This window comes from Cavia porcellus, unplaced genomic scaffold (genome assembly GCF_034190915.1).
Source record: "Cavia porcellus strain 051 isolate PalLab524CR breed Dunkin Hartley unplaced genomic scaffold, mCavPor4.1 scaffold_2, whole genome shotgun sequence".
In the NCBI taxonomy this organism is placed as follows: domain Eukaryota; kingdom Metazoa; phylum Chordata; class Mammalia; order Rodentia; family Caviidae; genus Cavia; species Cavia porcellus.
In genome coordinates this window covers 101,779,897-101,800,223 of record NW_026947485.1, presented here as the reverse complement: position 1 = coordinate 101,800,223, position 20,327 = coordinate 101,779,897, and the positions used below count along the sequence as shown (strand labels likewise).

Below are 20,327 nucleotides of genomic sequence, written 5' to 3'. Positions count from 1 at the left end.
TTGTGCTGCTGCTTTTAACACACAGATACAGCTCCTCCAGGGACTGTAGTGCCTCCAGAGACAATTTAATTCTTTGGGGTAAATTACCCAGAGAATTGCCAAATCCACCTGCTAGTTTTAGAGGGAGCCTTAAACAGCCCCACTTCAGATGCTAGCACTGAGTCTGGGAACTTGGGTCCTGGTCAGTGCCACCTTGATCTCACCTTGCCAGCTATCCCCCTAGCCAGCACCTTGGAACTGACAAAAACCTCAGTTGCATAGAAAGCCCCAAATGAAACTTTGACATCTTTGTCATTTTCACATCTTTTCATTCTGAAGATCAAAGCCAATGTCCTTTGGAGTGATTATTTGACTAATTGCATGGCTATAGCTTAGACCCAATTAATAGTTAAACAGCTTTTTATTGCTAAAATTATACCTTTTCCAGGAGTTGGAAAGGAACAATTGCTCTGGCCAAGCCTGGTTGCTGTAATATTGATATCCTTCATGAACAGTAAAAAGATGGCTTTTTTTTAAAAACCTTTTCTGGTTAAATTGATCTCTTTCCTACAAAGACTTCTAGAAATGGGTAGCTTAGGAAGACAGCCTACATACTGATTTTGGAGGATGAAACTGGAGTGTCAAAAAATTATTCCTCCTGGAAATCCACGGACCAGAATGCTTTGACTCACAAGGTTCACAAGAACTTCATATACTTTGTCTCTCTTTCACTTGGTTTTAGAAGTTAAAAATGTTGTCAGTTTTTTTTCCCTGCCCACGTTTTTTTAATTTCCCTTCTAAACCAAAGCATATGTTATATTTTGGTGTGGCCCTCCTGTCATCAGATGTATAATTTCACGTGGTTCATTCTGAATTGTCCCTAATAACCAATTTCTGATGCAATGATTCATCTAAAATGAAACCGTTTCCCAGATCCTCCTCCGAGCATCTCCATCTTGCTCCCTGGCCTGGTGAGCAGTTGCACCTGACACTCCCAAAGGGAGCCAAGGACACTGAAATCATCTTTGTGACACAGGAATTCAGCATCGCTTTGGATAACCGTCTGCAAACTACATTTTCCAAGACAAGGATAAAAAAGAAGCTTGTTCTCCAGTATTGACGGGCAGACAAGTAACAGCGTATTTTTAATTACCTGAACGCACTAGCAAGGAAAGTAGTCAGTTGATAGTTGCCTTCAATATGTAGACTACAAATTATTAGTGCATGAAAATGGCATCCAAGTTCTGTGGCTGGGTCTAGTAATTTTGGATATTTTCCATGCTATTACTGCCTGCTCCATATACCTTTACTGGTTCTTTTTGAAATTAACTTAATAGCACTCTGCAGAAATGGACTGCCTACTGAGAGTGAGCGCTTGCCTGCGAAGATGGACTGAGTTCCCACTGAGAGGCACTGATTTGGCACAAACAGAGAAATGCTTTAGCATTAATTTACTTGAGTATCAAATTATTCAAAATAAATAATTAAAGGGTTTTTAGGTGTGGGAGTCAATATTTGCTTTCAATATTTTGGGTCCATTAACACATATTCTCTACTGAGAAGGGTGAGGGCTCCCCCAGGTTGTGCCACCACAGTGATATATCCCTTAGCTTCCTTCCACAGGTTTTCCCCTTCAGGCATTAAACGTCGTTCCCCATCCCTGAAATTTCTCCCAGTCCCCATTATGCTTCTCCAGCAAGCCTGTCACTCCCTCACAGCTCAACTGAGCAGCCTGTGATGTCCTTCTCTTCTACCAGCCCTGTGCCTGGAGCCCTCCCCACAATGGGGTTCCTCTTTGGGGACAGTATCCTTGGAAACTAAGGGTGTGGGGCACTGGACATGTCAAGGTAATGCAGGGGAAAAGCCCCCATATACCACTCTGGGAACTGCTGCTTGACTGAGTTATTGACCCGATCAGATCACATCTCCAGAGTTACCCCTCTGCCCTTGCGCTTGCCTGGAAGCCCCCAAGACACTGTGATACCCGAATTGGATGTTTAACCATTTCCTCCAGTACAGGGAATGCAACAGCTTCAGGAAGTGTCTCTCAAAGACTAAAGGCTTGGTCAGTAGTGTGACACTATTGCAGGGAACCCTCAAGAGGCAGGACCAGTGAGAGGTCTTCAGGTCATCGGGAATATTTTCTTGTATGGAGTTACGGGACCGTGGGCTTTTCTCTATCCTTTTTGCTTTCTGGCCATAGGTGAGTACATTTTCTCTACTACACAGTCCTACTATGATGTGTTGCCTCACCATGGTCCCATTGCAATGGATGGGAACTTCTAAAACTGTAAGGCAAAATAAACCTTTTCCCTTTTTAAGCTCATCATCTCAAGTATTTAGTTATAGTGATAGAAAGCTAACTAACATAGGAACATGCCATAATCCAACTGATAGTGGAAGAGGCTGTGGAGCAGCTCTAGCCTAGTGGGTCCTCTGTGTAAAAACATGTAGCCTTTACTGAACTCAGTCCACTCTGTGTAGATGTATATGTACCCTCAAGCAAAATGGTTAGGGCTTGATATGCAAGAAAATCAACCTTTGTGTATTATTACATGGGAGGCCACTGGTGGGTGACCCAACCTTTGCATATCGGTGGGTTGGTAGGTTCTGAGTATCAATGGTTAGCCCACTTGGAGACTGTGTAAAGTGAATGTCTCTTTAATTCATTCTCCCTTATCCTCTCTCCATTCAGAATCAGGCAAGGACCAGAAGAGTCAGAGAGAAAGAGAAAGCAGCATTAATTCTAAAGGGCTCTCCAGTCACCCTCCATAAAGACAGAACAATTTCCATTTGAAAAGAACAATTGTTAATGAGCTCTATTCTCCTAGCCTATCACCCTACAAGCAAAGAGGCTGCTTTGAAGTCAACACAGTCTATTATGGGAAAAATAAACCTCTCAGAACAAAGGGCAGTTCAAGTACAGACTTGTGCAGGCTCATGGCACATGCTCAGCCTCACTCCAGCTCCACCAGCTGCCCCATCTAATGATGGCATGAAGCCCTCAGGACACCAGCGTCCTTGAGCATCAGGGATTGGACCCAGTGCCTCTACCCCCACCGGGGACCTCCCCACTCCCTGCTCATGCACCTCTGCTCTTAAGGGCTCCCAAATGGAGCTCCCCATTGGTGAAAGATTTCCCTCCCTTGTTTTCTTCAGGTCCTCAAGAGCCTCAGGTAAGGACATTTTTAGGCTTTATCAAATTGTCCTCTTTCCATGTATCTTTTATTCATGGGAAAAATAACACAGTTATATATTTGGTTCGGCAGCTTTTTGGCTGCATCTGAAATGAATATTTTCCGCCTATAAGTTCAGCAAATAGCAATATGCAACAGTAATTGGAGAATTTGGTCTGTATCCCCTTTTCTTTGAGCAGCGGTAATCTGGTCACAGATGTTAATCATTTTAGGCAAAGGTTTCATTTGTATTATACTACACTATCAGGATGGCTTCAAACATGGAGCAACATACAGTACTCCTTACACAAAAGGAAAAAAGAAAATGGGATCTTACCTAACACAAATCTAAGGCAAGGAGGCTGATTCTATCTTGCTAAAATGTTACAGGCCCTACTGCCAGCTCTGTGTAGGCACCCAGGGGTGGCTGTGCATGTTTAAGCCACTGTGAACACAGCTCATACATGTTCCACCTGTATGCATTTGCTCACTTAGCTCTGGAGCAGTAAGATTGTTCCCAGCAAGGCAGGAAGGGCTTGGAAAAGTAATTTGTGTAGTGTCTTTTAATTGGCATTAAAAATTGAATTTACAGAATTTTAAATTACATAACCCTTTAAATGATATACAGAAGACAGATATTCATAACAATAAAGATAGTAGGACATTAGATAAATTACCCGTGCACCGGTGTGTCTGTCATGAAGGCGAAGCAAACGTGGAACCCCAGGAGTCCTGACTTTTTGCAAATTGTCTCTTTATAGTGAGAAAAACAATGTTCTTTACAATGTAGCCAACACAGTGATTTTTCTTACCAAATTGTAAATAAATAGTATTTTAGGAATATTTAAAAAACTGTACCTTCTAGCACTACCTTTTCACTCTGAAATTTCTTCTTTTTTAATGTAGCAAAAACTACATAGTATTTCTCTCCTATGAATGGACTCCCCTAATCTTCCTGTCTATTATTACGTGACCTCCTGGACTTCTCTTCTCAGAACTAAGCAGTCTCAAGCCTTTTCATCAGTACTGTGTTTCCTTCAAAAGTTTAACCAGGATGAGACGGTCACTGCGGTCCCTGTGTCTGCACTAAGGATACTGCCATTGTTCACATTCATCATGTCTCTCCTGCTTCCTGTATTCTTCATCACCTCTTTCCTCCCAGCCTGGATAAGCAGGGTAATTTTCTGATGGCCTGTTGTAGTCAGGGTTTTCAAGGGAATAGATTTAATACATACACATAATTTATAGTGTTATTTTATAATGCACCGAAAAAGTCAAATGCAGAAGAGTGTAAGTGATCTGTCCATGCAGTAGAGACCCAAAGAATCCAACTCAGGACATGGATCCCCTGGCAATGTCCTGCACAGGTCCAGCTGCAGACCTAGAGACCATGGCAGTGTCCTCCACAAGTCCAGCTAAAAGCCCACGGCAAGTCTGTGTCAAGATTCTGCACCACTAGAAAGGCCCAAAGGTCGATAGTGGAAGCTAGAAAGTCTGCATCAGCAGGATGAAGGATCTGTTGCAGGGGACTGAGAGATCTGCACTGGAGGCAGGAAGCAATGCTCAAGACTCAAGATAACGATGAGAGCTCCTCAAAGAGAACCTCAGAGAATCTCAGCAACAATGACAATGACAATAGCTGAGTTCATATTGGGAAAACCAGTACGACAAGCTGCTCCAGGAGCATCAACAGCATACCCTCTTCCCCTCCACTGCTTTTAGCTATTGGCAAAATCCTAGGTGCACCATGCACACCCTTCATGCTGATTCAGTAAGTTGGGTGTTGCGAGTTGACCATTAGTTAATCCACCACGGTCCCTAATAAGAACTCTATCAATCCTCATGTTTACAACAATTAACTTTATTGCACTGATCTAAGACAAGGGAAGATTTCCTCATGCTCTGTTTTACTCACTGCTTTGTGATAGATAGCAACTATTGTGACATACATCCTCCTAGTTAGTCTTTCCAGTTCCAAAACATTATGTGAATTAAATTATATATTCTCTTATGTTCTGTATTTTGCATTTGGCTTCTTTTTGTTCCATAGAATACCTGAAAGATTCATTTATATTATCATATATAGCAACAATCTCTTCTTTTCCACTGCTATATAATATTCTACCTTATGAAAAAACCACAATGTAACTGTTGATGGGCTTTACATAAGGGTTTTTGTTGTTACAAATATCACTTTCAAGGACATTCTGGCACATGTTCTTTGGCGACTATATGGAGGAATATGTCTCTAAAGTAGAATTACTGAGTTACAGACTATGAGGATGATCATTACTAGACACTGTCAACCAGATTTTCAAGTGGCTAAACTAATCCAGAGTCTGAGAGAGGTGACAAAGGGCTCTGGTGATGTCCTATCTTATCAACACTTGGAATCACTAGTTTTGTTCTACCTCTACATTGGTAGATAAATGATGGCATCCATTTGTGGTTTTAAATTGAAGTTCTCTAATAACTAACCGTGTAGTACACCTCTAATATGCTTTTAGCCATTTGTTCAAATCTTTTTTTTTTCTTTTTGCTAGTACTAGGGATGAAATCCAGGAACTTGTGCATGCTACTCAAAGTTATATCCTCCACTTTTGTTTTTGATTTTTTTTTTATTTCAGAGGATAAAACAATAAAACCAATCGAAGCAAACCAGTGTAAAAGATACAGGACTTCAAAACATTACAAAATCAATAATAGTTACATAATGCCGTTTGATGTCTTCAAAATAGCTGCAAATAACTTTGAATATAGTGAAAAGCAAACAGAACAGAATAGAATAGAAACAATAAAAAACACAACAATGAATGCAATAAAGGACTTCAAAACAAACCAAAAGCAAATGGCTACTTGCTATCAGCTGCTCATGTCATTGGAGTAACATAATCAAACAAAACAAAAGAGAATAAAACCCAACCCAACAAAACATGGGACACGATATAGGACTTCCAGAATAACACCTTAGGGAATCAACAACTGCTGCAACCTTCAGAAGTAAAGAACCCCAATAGATGTCACACTGCGGACCACTATCCTTTGACCCTATGGTCAGACCACTGGCCCTAGACCTCAAGTGTTAGTGAAACACCAAAATACCACAGGCATCCAATTACATTTCACCTCCATAGCTATCATCACAGCCTGTGTTTCTCTGGATAAGTCTGCCACTTACAGTGGGGTGGTGGGATGGGGTTGGGGTGTTGGTACTTCTTGTTTGCCAGCCCACGAGCTGGAAGGGGCTGAGTTCTATCTGTTCCGGTTCACCAGCAGCCTGTGCATGGCACTGGTTCCCAGACTGGGCTTGCCTGCTGGTGCGGCTTTGTTCTCTCTACTCCCGGTCCACAAGTGGCACCCTCATTATTGTTTAAAGTTATAATGAAATATATATATATCAGTTTTTATGCTTTTTGTTCTTCATAAGTATGTGCTAAATTAAATGTAAACATTTTAAATAATTGTAATTCAGATACAATTATAAGAACATCAAAAAATTCTGGGTGTTTTTTTTTTTTTAACCGAGTTTCCCCCAATAGTAACATCCTTCAAAACTATAGCATATGGATGGAACTCAGAGCATTACATTAAGTAAAACAACAAAGAATGGGAAAGAAAGGAAAATGTTAATTACCCTGATTTGATCAATCCATTGTCTGTATGAGTTGAAAAGTCACACTGAATCTCATTAAACATATGCAGTTAATACATGTTAACAACATATAAACAAATAGAAAACTGTATTACAGTATTATAACCAGGATATGAATATAGTTAAGAGATAGTAGATTTTCATCATCTTGAGACTTAATAGTATCTCTTTTGTAGCCCTACAAATTACCTGCCGTCCTGTTTCTCAGCCCTGGAAACCACAAATTCATGTATTCTTCTATAATTTATAATTTAAAATGTTATATAAATGGAATGATGCAGTACGTAATCTTTGGCTATTGGCTTTTTCACTCAGCAATTATAACTCCTTTGGGATTTATCCAAATGAAATCATAGTTCTTTCTTTTTATTGCAGATTAATATTCCATGGTGTGGATCCACTGTCTTTTGTTTAACAATTTGTCTGTTGAGAATATCTGGGTGGTTTTCATTTTTGAGAGTAAGTTTTCCTTTCTCTAATATTATGTTCAGGAGTTCAGTTATTGCTTTGTATTGTAGCTGCCTGTTTAGTTTTAAAGAAACTGCTGAGTTGTTTTCCAGAATGGCTATACCACTCCTACCAGCAATAAATGGGTGACCAGTTGTTTTGAGTCTTGTTAGCATTTGGTGTTATCACTACATCTTGTCATAGTAATTCTTCTAGGTCTGTCAAGATGTCTCATCATGCTGTTTTCTGATGGTAAGGAGGTTGAATATGTTTTTCTGGGCTTCTGTGCCATCTAAATGCTCTCTTGGTACAATGTTTCATCACACCTCACCCATTTCCCAAGTGGATTATTGGTTTTATTGTGTTGGGTTTAGAGTCTATATTCTAGACCCTATTCCATGGTCAGTCAAGTAAGTGGTTTGAAAATGTTTTCTCTTATTCTATTGTTTGACTTTTCATCCTGGTAACAACATTTTACATTGAGCCATGGTTTTTAATATTGATGCAGTGAAAATGTATCAGTTTTATTTTTATGAATTGTGCTTCTTTGTGTTTAGATCTAGAATCACCCCCTTCCCCCAGGAAAAAGCCTTGTGTGCTCAGAAGCTGGGCTTTTGGAAGGTGATTGATCATAGGGGCACTATATTTATCAGTGAGTCCCTCCACTATTGAGTTCATTGAACTTAATGTAGAATTTTGTTTGTCAAAAGATAGTATTAAAAGAATTTTTAAAAAGGACAATAATGGAATAAATCCTTTTCAATACATGAATCCAAAAATACCTCAGATTCTGAGTATTACAGGAACTCCTACAACTGAAAAACATCCCTGAAAATTTTCAATAAATATCTACATACAGCTATTGAGTTTAGTAGCTGAGTGTGCTTAAGAGATAGATCCTTCTGTGCCCTGGTGGAAAGAACCTGGTCGCTGGGGCATGGCCTGGAAAGGTACATCCTCTCCTTGACTCCTTCCTGCCTTCTCTGCCTCCTGTCTGCCACCATGTGAGAAGCTTTTCGCTGCCAGTCCCTTTCACCAGGTTGTTTTGGGAGATGTCCACCATGGACTGAAACTCTGAGCCAAAATAAACCAATCCTCTATGTTTTGGGTATCAGGTACCAGGTCCTAGAGCATAGAAAAGTGGCTAAGAGAATGCTTCGATTGTGTTATTTGAAGACAGGGCTATTTCTTAATTGAAGGATTTCCTATAATACTGAGAATCTGAGATCTTTGTTGGATTCCTGTATCGAAAATGTCTTCTCCCACATCGTACTTTTTTCAATTCTTTTAATACTGTATTTTGATAAACAGAAATTTTTATATTAAATTCAATGAATCATCTTTTCCTTTATGATTAATAGTTTTTGTCTTCCATTTAAGAAATCTTTACCAACTGAAAGGTCACAATGATATCCTCTCATATTACCTTTGTGAAGTTTTTATTGATTTGCCATTTACATTTAGGTCTATGATCCATCTGGAAATGAGGTTTGCACATGGTAAAAGATATGTGTCAAGTTTCATCTTTTTCACATGAATGTGTGCACTATTTTTTGAAAAAGCTTTTGTCACTTCATTGAATAGTAGAGTCACTTACATCATATGTTTGAAAATATATGGCATTCTATGCATATACAAATACATGTACTTATGTACATACACAAAGACACATGTACATATAGCATGTAACTCTGTATGTTTGTGTTTCTGAATTCATTTTTTTTATCTTTGAATCATGTAGCAGTTGTTTTTTTTTTTTTGTTTTTTTGTTTTTTTTGTTTTGTTTTTTGTCTTTTTCCTTTTTATCGGTACTGGGGATCAAACTCACGACTGCCTGCTTGCAAGGCAGGCACTTATGCCGCTGAACTAAATCCCCAGCCCCCATGTATCAGTTATTGAATAAAAAAATTAGTCTTATTAATAAATGATAAATCTTCTGACTTTGAAAATTGTCATTCATATTTCCATATAAATTTTAAAACTAGTTTGTTGATTTCACATACAAAAAACTCATAACGATCTAAGACTCAGATTTTATAGATCCTTTAGAAGATCAACACTAAGTCATCTATTGAAAGCATGTATTATATAGCTGTATATACTCCAGGCTTGTATAAGCTGTGATGGAAAAAATTCAAAATACTTTTAAAATTATGGTTAAAAACAATTAATCCCCTTCACAATATACCCCCTCACTTTGAACACATTTATCCCATCATTCTTGCTACTTTCTGAAGCAACTCTGTAAATCCTGTTTTGTGAATGTCTGTGATTGTGTTGTCATGGATACCTTTATATCCTGAATTAATTCAAAATGTTTCCTTTCCACGATCGCTTTGATGCTGTCAGGGAGCCAGAACTTGTACAGTACCAGGTCTGGTGAATAAGCCTGGAGAAGATCACCCATGTTTGTAAGAGCCCGCCTTTCCATTGGATGGTTCTTTGCAGCCACTAACCATCTTTTGCATCACATCTCATAAAGACAAGAAACAAGATTTCCAGAACTATTTTAAGAAAAATGGTAAGTGACTAGAATGATGGGTGAGTGTGTTAAAAGCAAAAGGAGATATTTTTAGGGCAATCGATGGCAATATATCTTTTACTATAATGACTTTTTTATCTAAACACTCACCATGTATTTTGAGCACCCTATGTAGAATCTGTTTCCATGATGCTATACAATATTTTGTGAAGACTGGACATTTTTGTGTAGTTTTGTTCTTCAGGAAATTGTTTTTCGGGCTTCTCTAACTAAGGAAACTGATAAAAACTCATTTTTTCTAGTTATTTGTTGTGTATAAAAGTGCAGTTTTTTATTTGAGCACCTTGACCTTGAATTCAAATGCTTTGATAAGTTTACTTACTAAGCTTGATAGTTTACCTGCAAGATTTTCTGCAGATATTACAAGTATTAGCTGAAAAACAGTAAGTTTTAGTTCCTTCTTCCTAAAATGAATATTTTTATTTTTCTTACCCTGTTACAATTAGGGCTTAGGATAGCTAGCTCAATGTTGTGATGGTAGTGATAATAGCAAACATATTTGTCTTTTCCTCAATTCCAGGTAGCAAGTTTCAATATTTTATCAGTATATGTGATCTTTGCTGTGTAGGTGTATGTGTCTGTATATGTGTATGTGTGTTATCAAATTAAGGGAGTTACTTCTTCTAATTTTATATTAATGAATATTAAATTTTAATAAATTCTGCTTTTTCTATGATTGAAAGGTTTTTCCTTTAAGCGTCTTCTGTGATTCTTAGCGACTGTAAGACACTTTAAGGCTATGATAAGATCAAAATACTATGACCATATTGCCATACTCATTACCTTTTCTTCTGTATTTTCATGTGCATTGATAGTGCAAAAGCAGTGGTAATTAAATTGTGGTGCCACAGATTGAGTTAACATGATGACACAAATTGAACTAATAGTCACTTTTTCTTTAATGTCACTCATTTACAAACAAAATGCTGGTTTGGTTAAAAATATATTCGTCCAATGGTAAGAAATATTAATTTTAATATTTTGTATAGCAAAATGAGAAGTATAGAGAGAACATTTCTGTATGCAATGAATCTCAATTATTGCCTCAATGAAATCACTTTTGTGATTCCAATATAATCCTGGCACTTTTTCATGGATTTTAATCTTTACTTGAAAAAAAGTGACAGACAAGTTATGTTTATTCCAACTCGAATATTTGGGAGACAATTATGTTCCAAAAAAGAATCAAATGACTTTGTCATTTCCAAAAAGCCTACTGAGATTATTGATTCAGTAATGATAGAATTCAAATTTAAGCAAACTTCAAATTTTAGGAAAACTTGCATTCACGACTTAGTATCAATCTACCACACTGGCTTTCCTGGGACTGTGGGATTTCTTAAGTTGCCACAATATCAGTGCTAGATTTAGAGCAGTGCCAATCCAATCAGAAAATGTCCCCAACAACTATTAGCTAGTTAATGTCCCAATACTTCAAGGCTGTTATATGAGAGGGACAAAGATATTAAGTATATGTCAACATTTGAGCGAACTGCATGACTCGGTTAAATATCACCCACGTGATATTTTAAAGCTATGCATGTGTACAAGTCTTTGCAGTGTGCAAGGCAGACCAATCATAGGTATTAATAATGGAATACAAAAGATTGTATTCCTCAATTTCCACACTATGATTCATCTTTAAGAAAGTATAATTGATAAATTCTGTGTACTGCCAAGGAAGATCATGCACAATTACCTAGCAAAGATGTTAAAACTCTTCTCCTTTCTTCAAGTACATATTTTGTTTTCTGAAGTTGGATTTTTTTTTATCATGTCAACCAAAAAAAAAAAAATCTAACAGTTTAAGTGCTGCTGTAAATATGAGAATCCATTAAGCTAGATATCACAGAAATTTTCTAAAATGTAAAACCATGTCACCTTTTTCACCAAATAGTTTGTTTTGAAAAATGTCATTATTTCTGTTAAAATGATGTTATTTATCTTAGCACGTAATGGATTATTACTGCTAATTTTAAGTAGGTTAATAAAACGCTTTAAAAATTTTACAAGTTTAATTTAGAATGCCACAGTTAATGACCACTATTGTCCACACAAACAAAAAAATTTTTGGAAACTTTAATAACTTTTAAGACTAAAAAGAAACTTTGGAACCAAAAAGTTTAACTACTTTGGCTTAGATCATAATTTTTCAGCCTTTTCATGCATCTAGTATATTCCTTCAATAGTACATATTTCTAAGAGCCATTTTCTTTGCAAAATTTGATGTATGTTATTTTTATTACTATTGAGTCCAAAATATTTTAAAAGTTTTCATTATGATTTCTTCCTTGACCATGAATTTCATTGCATAATTTCCAAGTAATTTAGAATTTCATTTTTTGTTGTTATTTATTTCCAGCTCAGTTCTACTTTGATTATAGAACATAGTTGAACTATTTCAGTTCTCTGGAATTTGTCAAGATTTGTGGGATTTAACATACAGTTTTTTTTTTTTTACTTAGAAGCCAAATTTTATTAAAATGTAACATATATACAATTGTGCACACAAATCTTACATATTCAGTTATCTTAATTTTCATAGCAATGCATATCTGTATAACTGCCACCACTGAATATCTGCCATTCAGATAAAGAACATTCCTGTTCCCTCAAATTCCTAATCCCTTTAACCTGGAGATTAGTTTTCTAGTGCCACAGATTTTTGTTTGTTTGTTTTTGAAAGAATCAACTCTACCAGTATGTAATATTCTGCCTGGTTTCTTTTGCTTGACAGGAAGTTTTTGAGATTCTTCTACATTGTCATACATGCCAGTCTTGGTTCACCCATGCTCAGAAGTATTCTGTAATGAATGCGTTATCATTCCTTTATTGGTGCTCTTGTTGGAGATTCAACTTCATTTTCGTTACTGGCTTTTGTGAATAAATACACTGTGAATACTTGTATACACACCCTTTGTGGGATTAAATGTGCAACCTTTTTAGTAAATACATAGGAATGGGATTACTGAATCATAGGGTTGCTTATACTGCATGAAATGATGAAAAGGAGGAACTGTAGCCATTTCCTTCCCACTGGTTGTAAGCAGTGTCACAGCCCCAGTTCTACTCGTGAGAATCATCTTGGCCCAGGACTGATGATGCTTTACAATTTTCATGTGTATTTCTTATTGGAACCTCAACCAGTGTGTGAGACAATGTACATGTTCTTTCCATTTGAACAGGATACCATGACTCCAAGAGATCAGGTGACTTTTCCATCATCTTTTGCTATCAGGCTGCAGTCAGGAACAGAATTCAGGAGTCTGGTTCTTGGTCTTGTTCTTATAACTCTTGTTCATCTTCCTAGAGAGGCATGCACAACACAAACTATCCGGGAGGAGAAGGTCAGGAGGGCTCACTCAGGAAATACAAAGCAAAATCATTCACAGATGCATTCACTGTCTTTGCAGTTAACGAGCCAGGATAAAACGCCTGCCGTGATCCAGAGAACAATGTTGAAGCATGACCTGGAATTGGACCCCGCCAAGGACTATGAGTTGGTGCAAGTCATCTCGGAGGAAAGGTGAGCACGTGTTCCTTCTTGTGACAGGTGCCAGCAGCATGTCCAGAGCTCTTCCTAGACACTCAAGGCAAAAAAGGGATATAAACTTTTGTTGGTACCTACGGGTGGCTTTTCATCATGCAAGGGTGAAGAATCCGTGCTATCACCTCAGTTACGGAGTTAAGTGTCAAGTTGCTTTCTCCCACTCACCAACTCATGTTCTCCTACACTTCTGCTCAGAGGTCTTCTGCCTGTTCTTTGTATGCTTCTTGTCAAGCAGTTTTCTAGGAGGAGATTTCTCCATGTGGGGAGAGGCAGGATGTAAGTGGGAATCTGCTGGATCTCCACAGAAGGCCATATACTTCTTTTTCCGGACAATGTGTTTCTCAGTTATGAAGTTAAAGGTTAGCAGTCTGTGTAAGAGTTTCTCATTATTTCTTTTTTTAACTTTATTTGAAGAGAGACAAAACAAAACAGAAATAGTGCATACATTCAGAGAAAAGAAATAAACAGTAGTAAATCACTAGTTGATGTATACATATTGTCCTCCCACAAATAATTGTTCAAGATACAAAAGTGGAACATATAAATGGGAATTCAACCAGGGAGACTGCAAACAGTTCTGTTCAACTGTCCAACAAAAACTAAGTAATATGGCTATCAATCCTATACACTTAGACATGTATGCATTTGTCCATATCTTCATTTATGTTGAGAACAAACAAAACATAGCAGATTAAAATCATTCTGAACAAAGATTAATAGTATTGCTGTATTTCACATCATGACACTTCAGAATCAACGCTGGGTACCACAGTGCCCCTTTTTTTCCTTCAAAGTATTTGTTCATTTCATCATGTTAACATACAGGTTTTTTAAAGAAATGTTTTATATACTTTTATAAAAATATATACCCTGCAGTTGCTGAGTGTGGTAGTCTATGTGTATCAAATAGGTCAGATTTGCTAATTATAGATTTCAACTTTCTATAAACTAACTGATTTTATTTTTTCTACCTTTATGTCATCTACTGAAAGACACATGTTAAAATCCCAACTAAATTTGTGGATTAATATGTGATAATTTACTTGTCACTGACCTCAATATTTTGAAGTCATTTTATTAGGTGAATGTCCCTTTTGTCAGTGTGGAATATCCCCCTTTTATTTATAATATTCCATCTTCCCTTAAAATCTCCTTTGTCTGGCATTAAAACAGGCATATGCACCTTCTTTGGGCAGATGTTTGCAGGGAATCTGTCTTTATTCTTTGTGATTCAATTCTGCTATTATTAAACAAGCATCAACCAGCAGATAGATAAATAACATGCGGTTATGCTTTTAAAATTTGTTTAAAAGACAGTATTAGAGCTGGGATTGGTGGTGCACACCTGTAATCTCAGCAGTGTGGGAAGCTGAGGCAGAATTACAAGTTCTGAGCCCAGCCTGAGGAATTTAGCAACTTGATGCAACCCTACGTCAAAATTAAGAAATACATAAATAGAATTTTAAAAGATCTGGGAATGTGGCTCAGTACTGAGAACTTGGGTTCAATCCTCAGTACTAAGAAAAAAAGAGAGAAGGGTGGAGGGTGGGAGAGAGAAGGGGAAGGGAAGCATGGAGAGAGAGTGAAAGAGAGAAGGAGGGAGGGAGAAAAAAAGAAAGAGGAGTAAAGAATATTATTTGGCATATATTTATTCCATTCTTACTTTAATGTAACCTTTAGTATAAAAGGATTATAGTTGATCTCATTCATAAATACTTGTGTTTTTCTCCTATCAGGCTGTTAGTTACACCCTTTTAAAATTTTCTTCTAATTAGTTGTGCTAGAGATTATTGGTGGACCCACCTTAGTCTGAGTGGCTTGTAAATTCTTGAATTATTAGAGACAACCTCAACTTTGTTACTTTATCGTCTCCCCAGTGATACTAGGGCCTTTTACTGCTTTCACTATTTTTGTACTCCTTTCTCTTCCCCTTTATGGTATTGTTGCTTTCTGTTTTAATTCTACTTAAATTATTGTAGTTTTAAATAATCATTGTTGTATCAGATTCAGGTCCACATTTACCCTTTGTGTTCTTAATTTATTACTGATTACTCTGCTCCCACTTAGGAAGTTTTGCCTAATAATTAATTTGCTCTATTCTGTCTTTTAGTATGTGTCTACTGAAATAAATTCTCTCATTTTCCAAATGTTATATATTCTTCATTTTCAAAGGACGTTTCAATGAGCCTAAATTCCTAAAGTAGTAATTGCTTTTTTCCAGCATTTGGAAGAGTATTCCCATTGTCTTTTGTCTTCTTTCATTTCATTTGTAAAAATAGCTGTTTGTCCTGTTGTTGTTCTTTTGTGTATCTTTGGCTGCTTCTGCTTCTTAGACTTGTTTCTTTGATTTTCAACAGTTTAATATGAAGAAGTTTTGTATTTATTCTTTTTGTGGGCTTGCAGACTATATTGGCATCACTCTGTCAGTATTGGAAGCTTCTCTGCTGACATCTCTTCAAATGATGCTTTTATCTTAGTCATACCATTTGCCACGTAGCTTGGCTTTTCCTTTCTGCCCCAACTATCTTGTACACTATTAACAGTGTTTTCCAACTTTCTTCCTTGTGTTGATTTTAGATATTTCCTATGATCTTACTTATCAATTCACTTATCTTCTTTTCTGCTGTATCTAATTTTTAACTAAGTTGTATTTTTATGCAGTGTATAGTATTTTTCATTTCATTTTTTGATATTTAGTCCACTTTCTGGTGCAATTCTATCTCTATCTAATTTCTTAAATGTGTTCATTGTACTTACTTTAAAGTTCATTACCAATCACTCCAATACCTGGGTCACCTGTGAGCCTGCTTCTACTATCAATTTTTGATATTTATTCCTATATATGTGTCACATGATATTTTTTCACTGAATACAGAATCTTGCATATGAAGATGAAATGGTCAGGCACCTGGACGCTGTTGGCTCTTTTTTCTAGAGGAGGTCGCGTGTGCTCTTGGCATAGCGAGGCTGAGTTTCTGGCTTTGGGAGGGATTGACCTATTTTGGTTGTCCTTACCCTTAGGCTTCGGTCCTTCAGGAACCTCCACTGAGACCCTGCAGTGCTGACTGGCCCCTCCTCCTCCGTGGGCTCTGAACTTCCACTTTTGTTTCCCCAGGGCTGTGAGTCTGCCAAAATCCCTGCTTAGCTTTTAAGCCTCTTAGCAGCTGCTTTCCTCTGGGTTTCTCTTCCCTTTGCCCCATGTCTGGGAAGCTTTGCTGTGACGAAGGTCCCAGGGGCAATTGGGCGAACAGTATGAGGCTTCTTTCTCTGGGGCTCCCTTAGCACTTGAATCTTGGCCTCTCATTTTCCAGCTATGCTGCACTCCCACGTTTCGTCTTCTCACCCCTCCAGACTTTTCTAGGTTACTACTTTCCCTGTTGACTCTGCTTCCTATGTTGTAAATTGGCAAATACCCCAGTGGGAAGAAAGCATCCATGAATAAGAGTTCACCACGATGCGTGTCCCTTCCTCTGGGATCTTGTATCTTAAGTCCTGGCTGTCTCAATTGGTTTCCAGTGTCTTCAAACAGAATTTTTTTTTTTTTCTATTCAGCTTTTATAGTTGTTCTCAGTATCAGTATCACTCTGATACAAGCTTTCCCTGTCATAGGCAGAAACATTAGAAATTTTCATTTCTTTATATGAGTTTTTCTAAAATCTGTTTACATTTGCCCTTGGACTATGTGCAATCCTAGGAGCTACTCCTGGATTTGTGCTGCATTTGCTATTTGAAAATGGGTCACATCTGTTTTTTTTTTTTTTCCTGTGAATTTTGTTTTATGTATTGTAAGACCTCTTGAGATTTCCTTCCTTCCTTCCTTCCTTCCCTCCTTCCTTCCCCTTCCTCCCTCTTTCCTTCCCTCCCTCTCTCCCTTTCTCTGTTCTTCCCTCCCCCGTTCCCTTCCATCCTTTCTTTTTTTCTTCTTTGGCTCCTTCCTTTTGTGCTGGTGACTGAACACAAGGCCTTCACATGCTCAGCATGCAGTCTGTTGCTGAGCTACACCAACAGCCCCTGTTGACATGCTTAACCTGCCAAATTAGGGGTTATACTGACTCCTCAAACAGGGGCTGGCCATGTGGGCATTACAGCTACTGTCCCAGATGGGGAAGGAATTACAAGGATTTTTCCTTTGGAGACCTGGATATGAGATATAGTGGCACCTAATGTGGTCTCTGGTTTAGATGCACATTCAAACGGTCTCTCAGTCAGATGTGCTCTGACCCTGAAAAGAGAACCAATGACCAATTTATGGTGCAGGCTGCTTCACTGCTGCCCACAAGACAGATTGGGTTGTTGGTACCTACTGCTCAGAACTGCACTGAGCAGACCAGTGCAGATTTTCCTGCCTGCAGCAGTATCTCAATTGTCTGCCTTAAGTTTTAACTATCAAAACAAACAAGTTCTGGGTCATTATTCCATGGTGCCAGCTGGAATTAGGATCCCAGCACTTCTCCTTGTTCCCTGGTTCCTGAATAGGCCCAGATCATTGCTTCTGTGTGACCCTGAGCACCTAACAGCCTATTCTTCTTTAATGCAGCCAAAGTCTTCAACATAACAGAGCTCTTTGCTTGGTTTTCAGCTTTGTCTGCTCTTTCTCATGCTCATCGACTGGTTTGTGATTGGCTTTATTCCATGGCCTTCTTTATTTTGAGCTTCCGCCACCTAGTTCTGGAACTAGGTTTAAGTTGTCAGTTAAATTTAGGAAGCTGGGAAGCATGGAATGAGGTTCCTGGATTAGGTCCATTGGCCCAGTTTACAACCTGGAGTCACCAATTCATAGGTCTTGAATTCACAGCACCAGAGTAGGACCCCGATATCTCAGCCACACGTCTGTTTGATATTCAGCTTGGCTTCAGGACCTCATTCTCAGAATGAGCCTTATTTTGTTTAAGAAGTTTATTTAATTTGTTTAAGTTTTTAATGGTAAGGATAGAGATCCTTTATGCACCCTGGCAAGGGCTCTACCACTGAGCTGATCTTTAGCTTCAGAATGATTCTTTTTCAATCCATAAAATAAAATCAAATATTAAAATACAAGTTGCCAGATATTTAAAAAATGAACATTAAACAGCATAGGCTGTGTGTGCTGTTTCTGTGCTATGCGAAGATCAGGACTGCAGCGATTTCAAAAACACTCATCTCAGAGAGGGCTGCTGGTCACAGCAAAGTGTGGTGGTTGTGGATAGCTCAAAGCATTTCTTGATTTCTATGTTTACTGCTAGTATCATGGGGGTTTTCTGCTTATACCCAGAATTAAGGGATATGCTACAGTTCAGTTATTGTGTCCCCACCAAGCCTACGGATTCTTGAATTGTGTCCAGGTTAAAACCTGAGCAAAGCTTATCAAGCCTCTGTGGTAGAGAAGGGAGGGCAGGATATGGAGGCTAAGCTTGCAGTATTTTAAAATTAAACTTGTCTCATTCTATCATAAGCCCCAAATCAAATCTACCCATTAAGCATATACCAAGAAGTACTGTTTATGCACTGATCGCTAGCCTACATCACCGGTGTTTCCTGGACCTTGCATATCCTTACACTGTCACAGCAGCTGTCACTACCAGGCCAGATGCACAGAAGTATGGGAACCATGGTGCTCATTGTCCCACCAGTGCCACTAGGGTCTGCCCATCACAACAGTACTCTCAAGGAATAGCATTTGTCAACCTGAGAGTGCCAGGCATCCTGTCAAAAATCTATGATGGACAGTGTCTTGTTTACTTCTGTGTTTGCACATGGAAATACATATAGACACACCCACCAATACAGACTTACACAAACACAGAGACACACACAGATAAGCCCAGAGATATACATACTGATATGTACACAGCAGCATATGGACACTCTTATGGTTGATACGCTGGGTCAATTTGAGAAGTTTAAAAGTTTAATTAAGCTATTCAGCCAAGGACCAGGGTCCTCACTTTGCAATCATTCTGAGCCTGTTCAAAAGATGGACAAGGAGATGGTGTGAGTGCCACATCTATCCGAGGGGTGGTAGTCTGCTTACATTGAAAGAGAGGAAAAGAGGCTTGTTCCTCAACCCCTGTCTGCTCTTGTTACTTTTCCTGTCTTCTGACATCTTGAAGTGTTGCTCCTATGTCACGCCACACTGTCTTGGAGCCAGTTTATTATGATCTGAAACCACAAACCGTGAGCTAAATAAACCTTTCCTTCCTTAATTTTGGGTGTTGGGTATTTTGTTTCAGCAACAAGAGAAGAGTAACCGAAACAAACACATAACAGCATGCACAATCACAGACACCAATGCCTAAAGATACATACACACAAGACATATGAATGAAAATCAGTACAGACACACATACCAACACACAGACACAAACACCAATACACAGTGAAACACACATCAATATACACAGAGATACAAATAGACCTACAAACACGAACACTAATACATATCCCAATATATATATATATATATATATATATATATATATATATGAACACACTAATACACATAGACAAACAGATAACACATATAGACACACATAATAAAAACACCCAGACACACACAGAGATATAGACAGAGACACATACAAAATATATATACCAACACACATATATGGGAACATGTTCACATAGCTACACACACACACACACACACACACACACACACACACACACACAAGGTAGGGGCAGAGAGTGTGCTAGAAGGGGCCTACACACTAAATTGTAGCTAAGTCCTGCTCAGCTCTGGAGGTCCCTCCCTGTAGAGAACCACAGGTCAAGCATTTCACAGAGAATCCCAGCATCTGCTTAGAGCATAGACTCAGCCCTGTTAGAAAGATCTAGACCCTTGTGAGGAAGCAGGCAAAAGATATTAGGAGTTGCACATCTTGAGACACGGGCTGGAATGATGCTCATGGAACTCAAGAAGGTTAGGACCTCTGAGTCCAGTGGAGCAGGTGCGGGAATGGGGCCAAGGAGGCCTGGGGACACAGGTGGGGCTCACGACTCAGA

The 20,327-nt window shown here is 38.3% G+C and overlaps 1 long non-coding RNA gene across 1 annotated transcript in view; it reads left to right on the top strand.

The window, feature by feature from the left end:
• Positions 1-2,675: 2,675 nt before the first annotated feature.
• Positions 2,676-20,327, top strand: part of LOC134472758 (uncharacterized) — a 32,423-nt gene continuing 14,771 nt past the window's right edge. Inside the window, exons 1-4 of the long non-coding RNA XR_010042721.1 lie at positions 2,676-3,155; positions 7,183-7,266; positions 9,604-9,775; positions 13,210-13,322. This is a non-coding gene — a long non-coding RNA (uncharacterized LOC134472758). The remainder of the gene's footprint in view (positions 3,156-7,182; positions 7,267-9,603; positions 9,776-13,209; positions 13,323-20,327) is intronic.